At 40.6% G+C, this 16,693-nt stretch overlaps 1 protein-coding gene and 1 long non-coding RNA gene across 2 annotated transcripts in view; both read left to right on the top strand.

Moving 5' to 3' along the window:
- XKR6 (XK related 6) overlaps positions 1 to 16,693 on the top strand; it is a 266,199-nt gene that overhangs the window by 45,811 nt on the left and 203,695 nt on the right. The window lies entirely within an intron of this gene.
- Positions 1 to 16,693, top strand: part of LOC109562786 (uncharacterized) — a 98,028-nt gene that overhangs the window by 44,529 nt on the left and 36,806 nt on the right. The window contains exon 1 of the long non-coding RNA XR_011567993.1: positions 1 to 16,693. This exon is cut by the window's left edge and continues 44,529 nt beyond it; it is cut by the window's right edge and continues 28,924 nt beyond it. This is a non-coding gene — a long non-coding RNA (uncharacterized lncRNA).

The following is a 16,693-nucleotide window of genomic DNA, read 5'->3' as shown; positions in this document are numbered from 1 at the left end:
TCTAGAATTTTATGTTAGTGAAATTATATACTATGTCCTCTTTTTCTTTTTTTTAACTCATCGTAATTATTTTCAGACTCAGCCATGCTGTTGGGCATATTAATAGTTCATTGCTTTTTTTGGCTGGAATTATTCACTTGTAGAGACACTAGTTTGTCTATCCATTCATCTGTTAATGTATACTCGGGTTGTTTCCAGTTTGGTGCTATTACAAATAAATATGCCATGAACATTTGTGTACAAGTCTTTGGGCCTTTTCTTTTGGTGGTAAGTACCTAGTTGTGGAATGGCTAGATCAAATGGGAGGTATATGTTTAAGGTTTTAAGACATTGTTATTGTTTTCCAAAGTGGTTTTACCATTTGGCATTTCCATTAGCTACATGAGAGTTATTTACTGTTGCTTCAGATCCTTGCTGAGTCAGTTTGCTAGGGCTTCTATAAGCAAACACCATAGACTGAGGGGCTTAAACAACAGAAATGAATTTCCTTGTGATTCCTGAGGGTGGAAGTCCAAGATCAAGGTGTTCGCAGAGTTGCTTTCTCCTGAGGCCATTTTCCTTGTTTTGTAAATGACTGCTGCTCTGTTGTTGCCTCTTCACACACTCTTTTCTTTGTAGTCTTGTTTTGTGTCTAAATTTCCTCTTCTTGTAGGGTCAGATTGGATTAGGGCCCACTCTTAACTTTGTTTTAGTTTAATCATCTCTTTAAAGACCCACATATTCTGAGGCACTGGGGGTTAGGACTTCAGCCTATGAAGTTTGGGGCACACAGTTCAGACCAACACTTGTTCAGTGGGATCAGTTGTGATTTTAGCCTTTGTGTGGATCACAACAAACTGGAGAATTCTTCAACAGATGGGAATACCAGACCACCTAACCTGCCTCCTGAGAAATCTGTATGCAGGTCAAGAAGCAACAGTTAGAACCAGACTTGGAATAACAGACCGGTTCCAAATTGGGAAAGGAATACATCAAGACTGTGTATTGTCACCTTGCTTATTTAACTTCTATGCAAAGTACATCATGCAAAATGCTGGGCTGGATGAAGCACAGCTGGAATCGAGACTGCAGGGAGAAATATCAATAACCTCAGATATGCAGATGATACCACCCTAAAGGCAAACAGCAAAGAGAAACTAAAGAGCTTCTTGATGAAAGTGAAAGAGGAGAGTGAAAAAGTTGGCTTAAAACTCAGTATTCAAAAAACTAAGATCATGGCATCTGGTCCCATCCCTTCATAACAAATAGATGGGGAAACAATGGAAACAGTGAGAGACTTTATCTTCTTGAGCTCCAAAATCACTGCAAATGGTGATTGCAGCCATGAAATTAAAAGGCACTTGCTCCTTGGAAGAAAAGTTATCACCAACTTGTTGCTACTACTGCTAAGTCGCTTCAGTCGTGTCCCATTCTGTGCGACCCCGTAGACGGCAGCCCACCAGGCTCCCCTGTCCCTGGGATTCTCCAGGCAAGAACACTGGAGTGGGTTGCCATTTCCCTCTCCAATGCATGAAAGTGAAAAGTGAAAGTGAAGTCGCCCAGTCCTGTCCGCCTGTTTGTGACCCCATGGACTGCAGCCTATCAGGCTCCTCTGCCCATGGGATTTTCCAGGCAAGAGTACTGGAGTGGGTTGCCATTGCCTTCTCCATCACCAACCTAGACAGCATATTAAAAAGCAGAGAGAGTACTTTGCTGACAAATGTCTGTCTAGTCAAAGCTGTGGTTTTTCCAGTAGTCCTGTATGAATGTGAGAAGAAAGCTGAGCACCAAAGAATTGATGCTTTTGAACTGTGATGTTGGAGAAGACTTGAGAGTCCCTTGGAGAGCAAGGAGATCAAACCAATCAATCCTAAAGGAAATCAGTCTTGATATTCATTGGAAGGACTGAAGCTAAAGCCCCAGTACTTTGGGCATCTGATGCAAAGAACTGACTCACTGGAAAAGACCCTGCTGCTGGGAAAGATTGAAGGCAGGAGGAGAAGGGGACGACAGATGATGAGATGGTTGGATGGCATCACTGACTCAATGGACATGGGTTTGAGCGTGCTCCAGGTGTTGGGAAGCCTGGTGTGCTGCAGTCCATGGGGTTGCAAAGAGTCAGACATGACTGAGTGGCTGAACTGAACTCAACTAAAGAGATGCATCATGGTATCAGTTGGCATTTCTTTAAATGACTAATATTGTTAAGCATATTTTCATCTGCTTATTGCCATCCATATATCTTCTTTGGCAAGGTATCTGTTAAAATTTCTTGCTCATTTTTAAATTGGGACTGTTTGGTTTCTTACTGTTGGGTACTGAGAAATGTTTATTTTGGATACAAGTTCTTTATCACGTACATGCTTTGAAAATATTTTCTGCCAGTCTCTGGTTTGTCTTTTCATTCTTACAACAATATCTTCTAATGAGCAGAAGTTTTAATTTTTGATGAAATCTGTTTTATTAATTTATTCTTTTACGGATTGTGCTTCTGGTGTTGTATTTTAGATGTCTTTGACAAACCCAGGTACATAAAGATGTTCTTCTGTGTTATCTTGTAGAAGTTTTACAGTTTTATGGGTTACATCTAGGTCTGTGCTGTGATCCACTTTGTTGCCTTTTTTGGGTATATAACATGAAGTATAGATCAGGTTTTTTTTTTTTTTTTTTTTTGCTTATCAGCATCCAGTTATTCTAGTTCATTTGTTGACAAGTTATTCTTTACTGAATTGCCTCTGTACCTTTGCTGAAAATTAATTGCCCATAAATGTGTGATTCTATTTCTGAGCTCTGTTCTGTGCCATTGATCTTTTTGTGTATCTTAATGCCAGTATCACATTCTCTTGATTACTGTAACTTTAAAAATTAGTCTTGAAGCCACTTACTCTAAGTCTTCTTATACTCTTTCCTGAAAGTTGTTCTGGCTCTTTTTAACAGTAGAAACTTGCCTGAAAAATATAGTTTATTTTCTTGTATTCGATTTGTAACCAGTGTTCTGTTCCTCAAATAAAATAAATTCTGATTCTAATCCTTGATTATTTATACTAATCAGAGAACGTGGTGGGAAAGCTGTACCTGCCAGTATTGTGACATGAGATATGTCCCAAGTATAGATGATTCACTGTGGGAAGTACCTGTAGGACCTCCCTGTGATCCCTGCATTCATAACAGTCTTTCAGGAATGGATTTTAAGTGCAGAGTTTTAGCAGGTAATCATCTTCTAAGGTAGAGGCACATGTTTTAAGAATGTCGTTTACATTGAGTACAGTGATGAGAAGACCCTACCTTACTGCTCTTCTGTCTTCAGAGAGGAAAAGGGGTTGATGCCTGCTTCAGGTAAGGCAGTTGGAAGGGGCTTAGGGCATTTACTGTGGGTCAGGGGAGAGTGGTTTCAAGGAATAAGGTTTTGGACTTAAGTCTTATTTTGGGTTATGTTTTATTTGTCAGTTTTGTTCCAGTGTTTATCTGTTTGTCTTAATTCTAAAGATCTTAGGACTCTTGTATAATTCAGAAAGCCTGAGATTTAAGAGGAGACAATAAAGAGGAAAAAAAAGACTGAAAAGATTCAGAACTAACCTGTCTTCTTACTTTTATTTCAGTTCAGCAAAATCTCCCTGCTTGTGCTTCATACATACATTGCTCATATTGTGGAATGGTATTTTTCCATTTAGCAAAAGTATTTGCTTCCTTATTCCATTTGACCCAGAAGAGCAGATTTTAGACCTTCTCCCCGCTCTCCTTTTTCTTCCAGAAAACTAGGAGCTGCTGAGAAGTGGTGGCAGTTTGTGTGACCTTCCCCTAGAGTGGGGCAGTAGAGAACCTACTACCCCAGATAATGATTTTAAGGAGACCCTTATGTATCCTTGAGATGTGAGGGCTACTGTCTAGGTTTGAAAGAGAACATCTCCTAACTCTTCTGGTTAGAATACAGGAATGAAGAGAGATCTCAACTGGCCTTGTTCCCCTGTAGTCTCTGCAGTTGTTGTTGTTTTTTCTGTTTTATCATCTAGTATATTTTGTTTTCTTAGAAGGATTAAAACATAATTTCAGTCGACATCTCCTCACTGCATATAGCTCTTGAGAAAGCTCCATGGTAGAATGGTGGCTCTTTGCTGCTGCTGCTCCGCTGCCCAGGTTTCAGAAATATCAGAGAGGAATGTGGAGACATTTATGTTTTTTTATATAAGGATGAGCCCAGAGGATGCTTTTGAGGAAATACAGGTGATTGGAGGATGAGGCTTTTTGATGGAAGATCAGGGCCAAAGGTAGGAGGCCAGGTCATGAATGACCTCATTGTTCAGTTGCTGTCATGTCAGACTCTTTGCCACCCCATGGATTGCAGCAAACCAGTGAATGACCTCATTCATAAGCAAGTAAAGTGTTTAGACTTCATTCTGTTAGTGAGGGGAAGTCATTGCTAGGTTTTAAAATAGGAGGCGACATGATCTGATTGGGTCTGTGGTGTAATGGTCACCGAGTTAATTCTGTTTTGGGTGTGGCATGGTTGGGAGATCTTGACGGATCCTTGGGAAATAAACATAGGTTTTATTATTTTTTTTTTCTTTTTAATTTCATTTTATTTTTAAACTTTACAATATTGTGTTAAACATAGGTTTTAAAAGGAACCAGGCTATTGGGAATGGTGGGAGTTTGCGCAAAGTGTTTGACCTGCCTCCCTGTTTCTGAAGGAGGACTTTAAAAGCCCTGCTAGTAATGCTTTTCCCAGCAAAGGTTGGTCTGTTCTTCTGCACACAGTTCTTCCAGGAGTCAGGTCTTCGCTAAGTCTTAGACTTTAATATATTAGTATTTGTTCCTTTCCAGATCTCCCTGGAGAGTTCTTGGCTCCATTCTTTCCTTGGGGTCTGCTCTGCCTTGCACTTTGACAAAATAAAACTGGGATCCTCAGTTCTTGCCCCTTCTCCAGGAAGGGAGCCTGAGGGACATTTGGCCCAAAGATCTGTGTTTAGTTCCAGGGTTCAGAATGATGATTTATCACTCCAGTCCACCTTCAATTTGCCTCTCACAAGGAGGTGTTTTGTATGAAGCTGGTACCACATTTCTGTAGATCTGTCAAAATGTGATTCTGGCTGGTTATAAACATAACAATGATAATACTTTAGTTCTCATGCCTAAAAGCAATAAAGCTTTCAATAAATGTGCGTTTAAATTCCAGTCTTGGTACCCATTTCCCCCCCTACCTTGTGAGCTTGTGTTTAAAGCCAGTTATGTTCATATGTTTGCAGTGTAACTTGCCATTCAGTATTTCTCTTCAGTATAGCACTAGATGTCAAATGAAATTTTTCCTTATTTTCCTTACAGACAGTTTTTTATCACAGAAGTGTGTAAATTTTCTTATAACCCTTCTTTTTGACTTGAATCTGTTTGACTTGACTTAAGCAGACTTCTGTACTTGGCACTTATATTTTGGGCATTTCCATTGGAAGTTTTTTTCTGGGGCTAGAGATGAGGACACATCACATTACAGGTGGAAAGAAATGTAAATGGCTGAAACTAATAAAAAGTACATGTACAGAGGAAGGGAAGAAAATAGTGTGAAGAAAGTAAAAGTTGAAAATTAGGTGGTTAGCAGGTAAGACAGAGCAGTCTGAATAAGAGGTTTAGTTAAGAGGTGATTATTAAGACTATAGAATAAAGTTGCTTAGACAGCACCTCTTAGAACCACCACCTGTGGCTGTAATGCACTGACTTTGACTTTGAAGACGTTTAGTGTCTGTAATAGATTATTTGGTTCAGTTCAGTTGCTCAGTTGTGTCCGACTCTTTGTGACCCCACGGATTGCAGCATACCAGACTTCCCTGTCCATCACCAACTCCCAGAGCTTGCTCAGACTCATGTCTGTCGAGTAGATGATGCATCCAACCGTCTCATCCTCTTATCGTCCCCATCTCCTCCCACCTTCAATCTTTCCCAGCATCAGGGTCTTTTCCAATGAGTTGGTTCTTCACATCAGTGGCCAGAGTATTGGAGTTTCAGCTTCAGCATCAGTCCTTCCAATGAATATTCAGGATGATTTCCTTTAGGATGGGCTGGTTGGATCTCTTTGCAGTCCAAGGGACTCTTAAGAGTCTTCTCCAACACCACAGTTCAAAAGCATCAATTCTTCTGCGCTCAGTTTTCTTTATAGAAAAGAAATTATTTGGTGAGTGCTTTTCAAAGTGTGGTCCTGGCATAACAGCATCCCATCACTGGTACTGGTTAGGAATGCATATTATTGAGCCCACCCCAGACTTGAACCAGAATCTCTGGTGGTGGGCCCAGTAACTCTGACGGTTCAGGCCCAAGTGTTAGAGAAAATATGGCTCTGGCTCAGTAGCGCTAGGAAATTATGCTAGTTACATACTGTGGTGCTGGAGAAGACACTTGAGAATCCCGTGAAATAGCAAAGAGATCAAACAAGTCAATGCTAAAGGAAATCAACCCTGAATATTCATTGGAAGGACTGATGCTGAAGCTTCAGTATTTTGGCCACCTGATGCAAAGAGCTGACTCATTGGATTCTGGTGGGAAAGATGCCCTGATGCTGGTGGGAAAGATTGAGGCCTAGAGGAGAAAGAGGCAACAGAGGATAAGATGGTTGGATGGCATCACTTACTCAATGGACATGAGACTGAGCAAATTCTGGGAGATGGTTAAGGACAGGGAAGCCTGGCATGCTGCAGTTCATGGGGTCACAAAAGAGTTGGACAGAACTGAGCGATTGAACAATGACAATGTAATTGAGTACTCTGTTTTAGAGATCCTTTCTCTTCTTTTTTGCTCTGGTAATCCTTATTTGTAGCTATAATTTCAATGAAAAAAAAATTCCAAAGACTTGATGTTGTATTGAGTGTTATGTGTTCAGGTTCCACTTGGTGAGCAGCTTGCACTTTCTATAGCTTTACAGTTCTCAGCCTTTCTCTGTAGTTTTTATACGGACAGTGTAAGTATACCCTCTTTCTCTTTCTTTAGGTTTTTAATCAGGACATATGCAGGTCAGGAAACAGTTAGAACTGGACTTGGAACAACAGACTGGTTCCAAATAGGAAAAGGAGTACATCAAGGCCGTATATTGTCACCCTGCTTATTTAACTTCTATGCAGAGTACATCATGAGAAACGCTGGGCCGGAAGAAGCACAAGCTGCAATCAAGATTGCTGGGAGAAATCTCAATAACCTCAGATATGCAGATGACACCACCCTTATGGCAGAAAGTGAAGAGGAACTAAAAAGCCTCTTGATGAAAGTGAAAGAGAGTGAAAAAGTTGGCTTAAAGCTCAACATTCTGAAAACTAAGATCATGGCATCTGGTCCCATCACTTCATGGGAAATAGATGGAAACAGTGTCAGACTTTATTTTTGGGGGCTCCAAAATCATTGCAGATGGTGATTGTATCCATGAAATTAAAAGACGCTTACTGCTTGGAAGGAAAGTTATGACCAACCTAGACAACATATTCAGAAGCAGAGACAAGTATGCCAACTTTGCCAACAAAGTTCCGTCTAGTCAAGGCTATGGTTTTTCCAGTAGTCATGTATAGGTGTGAGAGTTGGACTGTGAAGAAAGCTGAATGCCAAAGAATTGATGCTTTTGAACTGTGGTGTTGGAGAAGACTCTTGAGAGTCCCTTGGACCTCAAGGAGATCCAGCCAGTCCATTCTAAAGGAGATCGGTCCTGGGTGTTCTTTGGAAGGAATGATGCTAAAGCTGAAACTCCAGTACTTTGGCCACCTCATGAGAAGAGTTGACTCATTGGAAAAGACCCTGATGCTGGGAGGGATTGAGGGCAGGAGGAGAAGGGGACAACAGAGGATGAGATGGTTGGATGGCATCACCAACTCAATAGATGTGAGTTTGAGTGAACTCCGGGAGTTGGTGATGCATAGAGAGGCCTAGCGTGCTGCAATTCATGGAGTCACAAAGAGTCGGACACGACTGAGCAATGGAACTGAACTGAACTGATGCCTCTTTAGATTTCCATGTGGAAATGTGTGTGTGGTTTTAGGAATTGAAATTTAGTTGAAAGATATACAAAGAAGAGAGTCTTTTTTTTTTTTTTTTTTTCCTTTGGTCTCCCAGAGCCACGGCGTGTGCTTGTCGGCCTCCCTTCCCTGCTGCCTGGTCTCTGGCCACCTGTGTCTGCCTCCCAGGCCTTCATGGCCCTTCTTTTCCTCCTCCCCTTGCTGCTGCTAAGTCACTTCAGTCGTGTCCGACTCTGTGCGACCCCATAGGCAGCAGGGATTCTCCAGGCAAGAACACTGGAGTGGGTTGCCATTTCCTTCTCCAATGCATGAAAGTGAAAAGTGAAAGTGAAGTCGCTCAGTCGTGTCCGACCCTCATCGACCCCATGGACTGCAGCCTACCAGGCTCCTCCATCCATGGGATTTTCCAGGCAAAAGTACTGGAGTGGGGTGCCATTGCCTTCTCCAGAAGAGAGTCTTGATAGTAATTAAAATAGATAATTGATGGAAAACATTTTATTAAGGTTTTCTTTTGAATTTATGATATGAGAAGAGAAAATCCTTAGAGATATGCATTTCATGATCTAACTAAAGTTAATATTTAAAAGTTATTTTTGAGTGGTTTAGTGGTATAAAATACCTTCAAAGATACACAGTCTGCCTGTCATCCTTGTCCCTCAGCCAGTGGTTCTCTACCCCTGAGTCAGCCAATGTTGTTTGCCTATCCTTTTATACACATGTGCACACACACACACATTTATAAATATATTACTGTTAAAGTATATTTATTTTTTGCCATGCTGCTGCTGCTGCTGCTGCTGCGTCCCTTCAGTCGTGTCCGACTCTGCAACCCCATAGACGGCAGCCCACCAGGCTCCGCCGTCCCTGGGATTCTCCAGGCAAGAAACCTGGAGTAGGTTGCCATTTCCTTCTCCAATGCAGGAAAGTGAAAAGTGAAAGTGAAGTTGCTCAGTCGTGTCCGACTCTTCGAGATCCCATGGACTGCAGCCCACCAGCCATAAACAGTAGCATGTCATGCCTTTTATGATGGACAGTTACATTTTTTGAAATCTTTTGCTGCTGTACTGTGGTAAGTGTATGTGTATACCACACGTGCATGCATATACACATACACATCTAACCTTCACACGTGTTAATGTATCAACATATCTATAGCGTAAGTTTCTAGAAGTTTACTAGCCATGTCACCAAGAGTATATGCCTGTGCAGTTTTGTTAGCTGTTGTCACATTGCCCTCTGTAAAAGCTGTATCAGTTTGAACTCCCACCAGCAGTGCAAGAAGGTGCTTATTTCTCCACAGCATCACCAACAAATTATTTTGAATTTTTGCCAGTGTGGTTGGTAGAAAGTAATTTCTGAGCATAGTTTTAATTATGTATCATGTTGATCATCTGTTTATTTGTTTTCCTTTCCCATGAATTTCTATCTGTTGACTCAGACGGTAAAGAATCTGCCCACCACAATGCCAGAGACCCAGGTTCAATCCCTGGGTTGGAAAGATCCCCTGGAGAAGGGAATGACAACCGACTCCAGTATTCTTGCCTGGGAAATCCCATGGACACAGGAGCCTGGCTACAGTCCATGGGGTCGCAAAAAGTTGTACACGACTGAGTGAATAACCGTTTCTTTTATTCCATGAATTGCTGGTAGCTTTTGAGTATACCTCTCTAACTTTTATTTACTCAACCAATATTCTTTGAAGAACTTCTCTCTGGCACTTTGTGAGCCTGAGAGATAACAGATTGAAAAATTTGCTGTGGGGTCGATTTTTGTTTTTGGAACTGAATTTTTAACTATTTGCTTAAAAATATATCATTTTGGAAGCATTAAAAATAAATAAATTTTCTTTAAAAACTAAAAATAGAATTGCATTTGTTGTTGTTGTTGTTGTTGTTATTCAGTCACTAAATCATGTTCCACTCTTTGTGACCCCATGGACTGCAGCACACCAGGCTCCCCTGTCCTTCACTATCTCCCAGAGTTTGCTCAAACTCATGTCCATTGAGTCAGTGATACCATTCAACCATCTCATCCTCTGTCGCCCCCTTCTCCTCCTGCCCTCAATTTTTCCCTGCATCAGGGTCTTTTCCAATGAGTCGGCTCTTCATATCAGGTGGCCAAAGCATTAGAGCTTCAGCTTCCACATCAGGCCTTCCAATGAATATTCAGGGTTGATTTTCTTTAGGATTGACTGGTTTTATCTCCTAGCCATCCAAGGGACTCTCAAGAGTCTTCTCCTGCACCGGAGTTCACAAGCATCAATTCTTCAGTATTCCATCTTCTTTATGGTCCAGCTCTCACATTCATACATGACAACTGGAAAAACCATAGATTTGACTATCCAGAAAAAAAATAAATAAATAAATAAATTTTCAACAGAGTTAACAGTTTAACAGCAACCCAAAAATAAATTAAAAAATGAAGCCACCCAACAGTTACAAACTACTGGGCGTAAAATAGGTAAGCAGCAAGCACTTACTGTGCAGCACACTGAACTATGTCTAATATCTTGCAATAACCTATAATGGGAAATAACCTGAAAAAATATATATAACCGAATTACTTTGCTGTACACCTACAGCTAACACAACATTGTAAATCAACTGTATTTCAACAGTAACAACAAAAAAATGAAACCAGCTGCTCAGTAGTTTTACTTAAATGCTAAATGCTAGCCTAGTTCTAGAACTGAAAATGACTTGTCTTTCTAGAAGTATATGTTTTGAATATGTAATGAGATTTCTTTTCTCGTGGCGTTGAAGAATTGATTTTACTACTTTATTGTCAGACCTTTCATGTACTAAGTGTGATCAGGGATTTTTTGATGCAATCTGGCACAGGAATTCAGATTGGCACTTGAGCTTTGTACCGCAAATATCCCTTTTCCTTATCTGCTGTTATATATCAAATAGATGAGATTTTTTTCAAGTGAAGATTGAATTGTTTTCTCACATTTATTGTGAACTGGCAGAAAAATGAGGATCTTTCTTTGAGACAGTTAGCTTTGGCTGGATAGAAAATATTCCTCTTTGTCTTACTTCCTTGTCCTTTTTACTTTGATTTTTAAAACTAGGTACAAATGCAAAATCCAAAAATAAATTTAGGATGAATTAAAATTCTGGTTGAATTAAGATACTATAATTTAGTTATATGGCATTTGACATTAAATGTAAATAATCTTTTTTAAAAATTTTATTTAATTTTTTAATTGAAGGATAATTGCTTTACAGAATTTTCCTGTTTTCTATCAAATCTCAACATGAATCAGCCATAGGTATACATATATCCCCTCCCTTTTGAACCAGCCTCTCATCTTCCTCCCCACCCCACCCTTCTAGGTTGATACGGAGCAGCTGTTTGAGTTTCCTGCGACATATAGCAAATTTCCGTTGGCTGTCTGTTTTATATATGTAATGTAAGTTTCCATGTTACTCTCCATACATCTCACCCTCTCCTGACCTCTCCCCATGACCATAAGTCTGTTTTCTATGTCTGTTTCTCCTTTGCTGCCCTGCAAATAAATTCTTCTGTACCGTTTTTTCCAGATTCCGTATATGTGCATTAGTATACAATATTTATCTTTCTCTTTCTGACTTACTTCATTCTGTATAATAGGCTCTAGGTTCATCCACCTCATCAGAACTGACTCAAATGCTGCCTTTTTGATGGCTGGGTAATATTCCATTGTGTATATGTACCACAACTTCTTTATCCATTCATCTGTTGATGGACATCTAGATTGCTTCCATGTTCTAGCTATTGTAAATCGTGCTGCAATGAACAATGGAATACATGTGCCTTTTTCAGTTTTGGTTTCCTCAGGGTATATACCTAGGTTTGGGATTGCTGGGTCATATGGTGCTTTTATTCTTAGTTTTTTAAGGAATCTCCATGCCATCTTCCATAGTGGTTGTATCAGTTTACATTCCCACCAACAGTGCAAGAGGGTTCCCTTTTCTCCACACCCACTCCAGCATTTATTGTTTGTAGACTTTTGGATGATGGCCATTCTGACTGGTATGAGGTGATATCTCTCTGTAGTTTTGATTTGCATTTCTCTAACAATGAGCAGTGTGTTTGTTAACCATCTGTATGTCTTCTTTGGAGAAATGTCTATTTAGGTCTTTTCCCCACTTTTTGATTGGGTTGTTTGTTTTTCTTGTATTGAGTTGTATGAGCTGCTTGTATATTTTGGAAATTAATCCTTTGTCAGTTTTTCACTTGCTATTATTTTCTCCCATTCTGAGGGTTGTCTTTTCACCTTGCTTATAGTTTCCTTTGCTGTGCAAAAACTTTTAAGTTTAATCAGGTCCCACTTGTTTACCTTTGTTTTTATTTCCGTTACTCTAGGAGGTGAGTCATAGAGGATCTTGCTTTGATATATGTCATCAAGTGTTCTGCCTATGTTTTCCTCTGAGTTTTCTAGTTTCTGTCCTTGTATTTAGGTCTTTAATCCATTTTGAGTTCATCTTTGTGTATGGTGTTAGGAAGTGTTCTAATTTCATTCTTTTACATGTGGCTGTCCAGTTTTCCCAGCACCACTTACTGAAGAGGCTGTCTTTGCCCCATTGTGTATTCTTGGCTCCTTTGTCAAAAATAAGGTGCCCATAGGTGCATGAATTTATTTCTGGGCTTTCTATCTTGTTCCATTGGTCTGTATTTCTGTTTTTGTGCCAATACCATACTATCTTCATGACTGTAGCTTTGTGGTATAATCTGAAGTCAGGAAGGTTGATTCCTTCAACTCCATTCTTCTTTCTCAACACTGCTTTGGCTCTTCAGGGTCTTTTGTGTTTCCATATGAATTGTGAAATTTTTTATTCTAGTTCTGTGAAAAATGCCTTTGGTAGTTTGATAGGGATCACACTGAATCTGTAAATTGCGTTTGGTAGTATAGTCATTTCCCGAATATTGATTCTTCCTACCCAGGATCATGGAATATCTCTCCATCGGTTTGTGTCGTCTTTGATTTCTTTCATCAGTGTCTTATAATTTTCTGTGTACAATTCTTTTGTCTCCTTAGGTATTCCTAGATATTCCTAGATATTTTGTCTCCTTAGGTATTCCTAGATATTTTATTCTTTTTGTTGCAGTGGTGAATGGGATTGATTCCTTAATTTCTCTTTCTGATTTTTCATTGTTAGTATATAGAAATACAAGTGATCTCTGTGTATTGATTTTGTATCCTGTGACTTTGCTAAATTTACTAATTAGCTCTAGTAATTTTCTGATAGTATCTTTAGGGTTTTCTACATACAGTATCATGTCATCTGCAAACAGTGAGAGCTTTACTTCTTCTTTTCTGATCCAGATTCCTTTTATTTCTTTCTCTTCTCTGGTATTACTTGTTGCTTTTCCCTTGCTGCTTTTAATATTCTTTCTTTGTGTTTAGTCTTTGTTAGATTGATTAGTATGTGTCTTGGCGTGTTTCTCCTTGGGTTTATCCTGTATGGGACTCTTTGCACCTTTTGGACTTGATTGACTATTTTCTTTTCCATTTTGGGAAATTTTCAACTATAATCTCTTCAAAAATTTTCTCATACCCTTTCTTTTTCTCTTCTTCTGGGATCCCTATAATTCACATTTTGGTGTGTTTGATATTGTCCCAGAGGTCTCTGAGACTATCATCAGTTCTTTTCATTCTTTTTACTTTATTCGCTCTTCAGAAGTTATTTCCACCATTTTATCTTCCAGCTCACTGATTTGTTCTTCTGCTTCAGATATTCTGCTATTGATTCCTTCTAGAGTATTTTTAATTTCAGTAATTGTGTTTGTCTGTGTATGTTTATTCTTTTAAATCTTCTAGGTCTTTGTTAATTCTTGCATTTTCTCCATTTTGTTTTCAAGGTTTTTGATCATCTTTACTATTATTATTCTGAATTCTTTTTCCAGAAGTTTGCCTACTTCCTCTTCATTTATTTGGACTTCTGTGTTTCTAGTTTGTTCCTTCATCTGTGCAGTATTTCTCTGCCTTTTTTTTTTTTAACTAACTGAGGTCTCCTTTTCCCAGGCTTCAGGGTTGAATTCTTACTTCCTTTTGGTTTCTTCCCCCCTAAGATTGATGCAGTAGTTTGTGTAAGCTTCGTATAGGATGAGATTTATGCTGAGTTTTTTGTGTTTTTTCTCTTATGGGTGAGGCTCAGGGAGGTGGTAATCCTGTCTGCTGATGGTTGGGTTTGTATTTGTTTTGTGTGTTGTTTAGACGAGGTGTCCTGCACAGGGTGCTACTGTTGGTTGGTCTTGTGTTCAAGTGGTTTCCTTTGTGTGAGTTCTTACTATTTGATACTCCCTAGGGTTAGTTCTCTGGTAGTCTAGGGTCTTGGATTCAGTACTCTCACTCCAAAGGCTCAGGGCTTGATCTCTGGTCAGGAAGGAAGATTCCACAAGTGGTTAGTTATGGCATTAAGTGAGATTAAAACACATACCCCAAAATGAGAAACCAAAGATGAACCCCAAACAAATGGCAGTTAAAAAATCAGGCATATGATAATTAAAATAATGGAATATACACATATACATCCATAAGCAAAATCAAAACAGTCCAACAAAAATAAAGTGCAATAGATTGACCCAGCAAATAAAGGAAACCAAAAATTATATCTACTAATTAAGAACCAAAGTAACTAAAACACAAACTGGAAAACAAAACTAACGCAAGGTGCCAAGTGGGGGATAAAGCAATGAAAGCAAAACTAACAAATGAGAGGAAAGGAAAGAAAGAAAAGAAAGAATAGATATGCAAAGTTAAATAAAAGTAGATAAAGAACATATATATAACGTTAAAGATTGACTGCAAGGGGAAAATCAAACGAATAAATATAGAAAAAATAATAAGTTTAGAAATAAATATAGAAAAGAATAAATATAGAAAAAATAATAAGTTTTAAAAACTAAGAATTAAAATTAGAAATTAAAAAAGAAAAAAAGAAGAGGGGGAAAAAAAAGGAAAACTCCACAGAACTGCAAAAGACAATGTAGAGGCAGAGGTTTGTAACAACAAGATATAGTGTGCTTGGGGGGAAAAAAAAAAAAAAAAACCTCAAAAGCTTAATTAGATTTCACAGTGCCAATAAAATCGACAACTACAACAGAGTTGGGGGTGGGAGAAGAAGTAAAGAAAAAAAAATCCAAAAGAAACTACAGAACCAGTCAAAACATAAGAGTAATAAGTGTTTTTCTTGAGTCACTGCTGTCAGCGTCCTTTCCCTCGATGGGAGTCTCAGTCCCCCTCACCTCCCTAGGATGCCCTCCAACACTGTGCTGGCCTCTGGACCTGCTGTGGGGCAGCTCAGATTTTAATCTGGTCCTACTCCTGTGTGTTCTTGACTCCAATGTCCACAGCTATCAGAACTAGTGAGTTTTCTTTTGTGGGAGTGCTCAGTGTCCTTTTACATATTCCATAGGCACAGAGTCTGCCTGGTTGATCGTCTGGATTTAATCTGCAGCTTGTACAGCTGGTGGGAAGGTTTTGGGTCTTCTTCCTTAGTCACACTGCCTCTGGGTCGTCCACTGGGGTTTGCTCCTGAGGCTGCCCTGGAAGACTTGGGTTTGCCCCTGTGAGGGCCAGGTGTGGAGGTGGTGCAGCTGCTTGGGTCGCAGGGGTTCTGGCAGCACCAGGTGAGTTGGCAGCTAGGGCAGCAGGAAATATAGTGCTCTAGAAGAGTATGGCTGGAGAAGGCAGTGACACCCCACTCCAGCACTCTTGCCTGGAAAATCCCATGGACAGAGGAGCCTGGTGGGCTGCAGCCCACAGGGTTGCGAAGAGTCAGACAGGACTGAGTGACGTCACTTTCACTTTTCACTTTCATGCATTAGAGAAGGAAATGGCAACCCACTCCAGTGTTCTTGCCTGGAGAATCCCAGGGACCGGGGAGCCTGGTGGACTGCTGTCTGTGGGGTCACATAGAGTCAGACATGACTGAAGTGACTTAGCAGCAGCAGCAGAAGGGTATGGCAACCAGTATTGGCCAATATACTCCAGTACTCTTGCCTGGAGAACCCCCCTAACAGAGAAGCCTGGCAGGCCATAGTCCACAGGGTCACAAAGAGCTGGGCACGACTGAAGCAACCCTGCGTGCATAGACGCAAGACTTTTTCTTTTTTGCCTGTGACAGCTCTGCCCCAGTGAGAGTTGAGCGTGAAGGTGGCATAGCTGCTTGGGTTGTGGGGACCCTGGCGGTGCCAGGTGTACAGGGACATGGGACTCCTCAGCTGCAGGAGTTATGGCCCTATCAGTCTTTTTTTGAGCCTCTTGTAGCTGGTCATGAGATGGCCTCTTTGGGCTCCCTTACCTGGGGCCCTTCTCTGTAGATCGGCGCATCAGTCACTTAAAGGGGCACCCTGGGTGGGGTCCTACTCTGTAGTTCAGCACATCAGTCACTTAAAGGGGCACCCTGGGTGGGGTCCTACTCTGTAGTTCAGCACATCAGTCACTTAAAGGGGCACCCTGGGTGGGGTCCTGCTCTGTAGTCTGGTGCATCAGGTGCTTGGCAGCCCAGCCTCTCTGTTGTTCAGCTGCTGATGCTGGCGTGTGGGGAGAGAGAGGCTATGGTGATGGCTACACCCCCTATGCGTGACTCAGCAGTATCACCTTGCTTCCATGGCTGCCTGGCTTTCCTCCACAGGCATTCCCCACCACAGTCTCCTCCGTCACATCTGCTTGGTCTGTCTGTCCACAGTCAACAGCAGCCCTTGTCCTGGGATTGCTCCACAATCCCTAGGTTCAGCTCCGAACC

This window comes from Bos indicus, chromosome 8 (genome assembly GCF_029378745.1).
Source record: "Bos indicus isolate NIAB-ARS_2022 breed Sahiwal x Tharparkar chromosome 8, NIAB-ARS_B.indTharparkar_mat_pri_1.0, whole genome shotgun sequence".
Lineage (NCBI taxonomy): Eukaryota > Metazoa > Chordata > Mammalia > Artiodactyla > Bovidae > Bos > Bos indicus.
The sequence above is the reverse complement of the archived record's forward strand: the minus strand, read 5'-3'. Positions and strand labels throughout refer to the sequence as shown.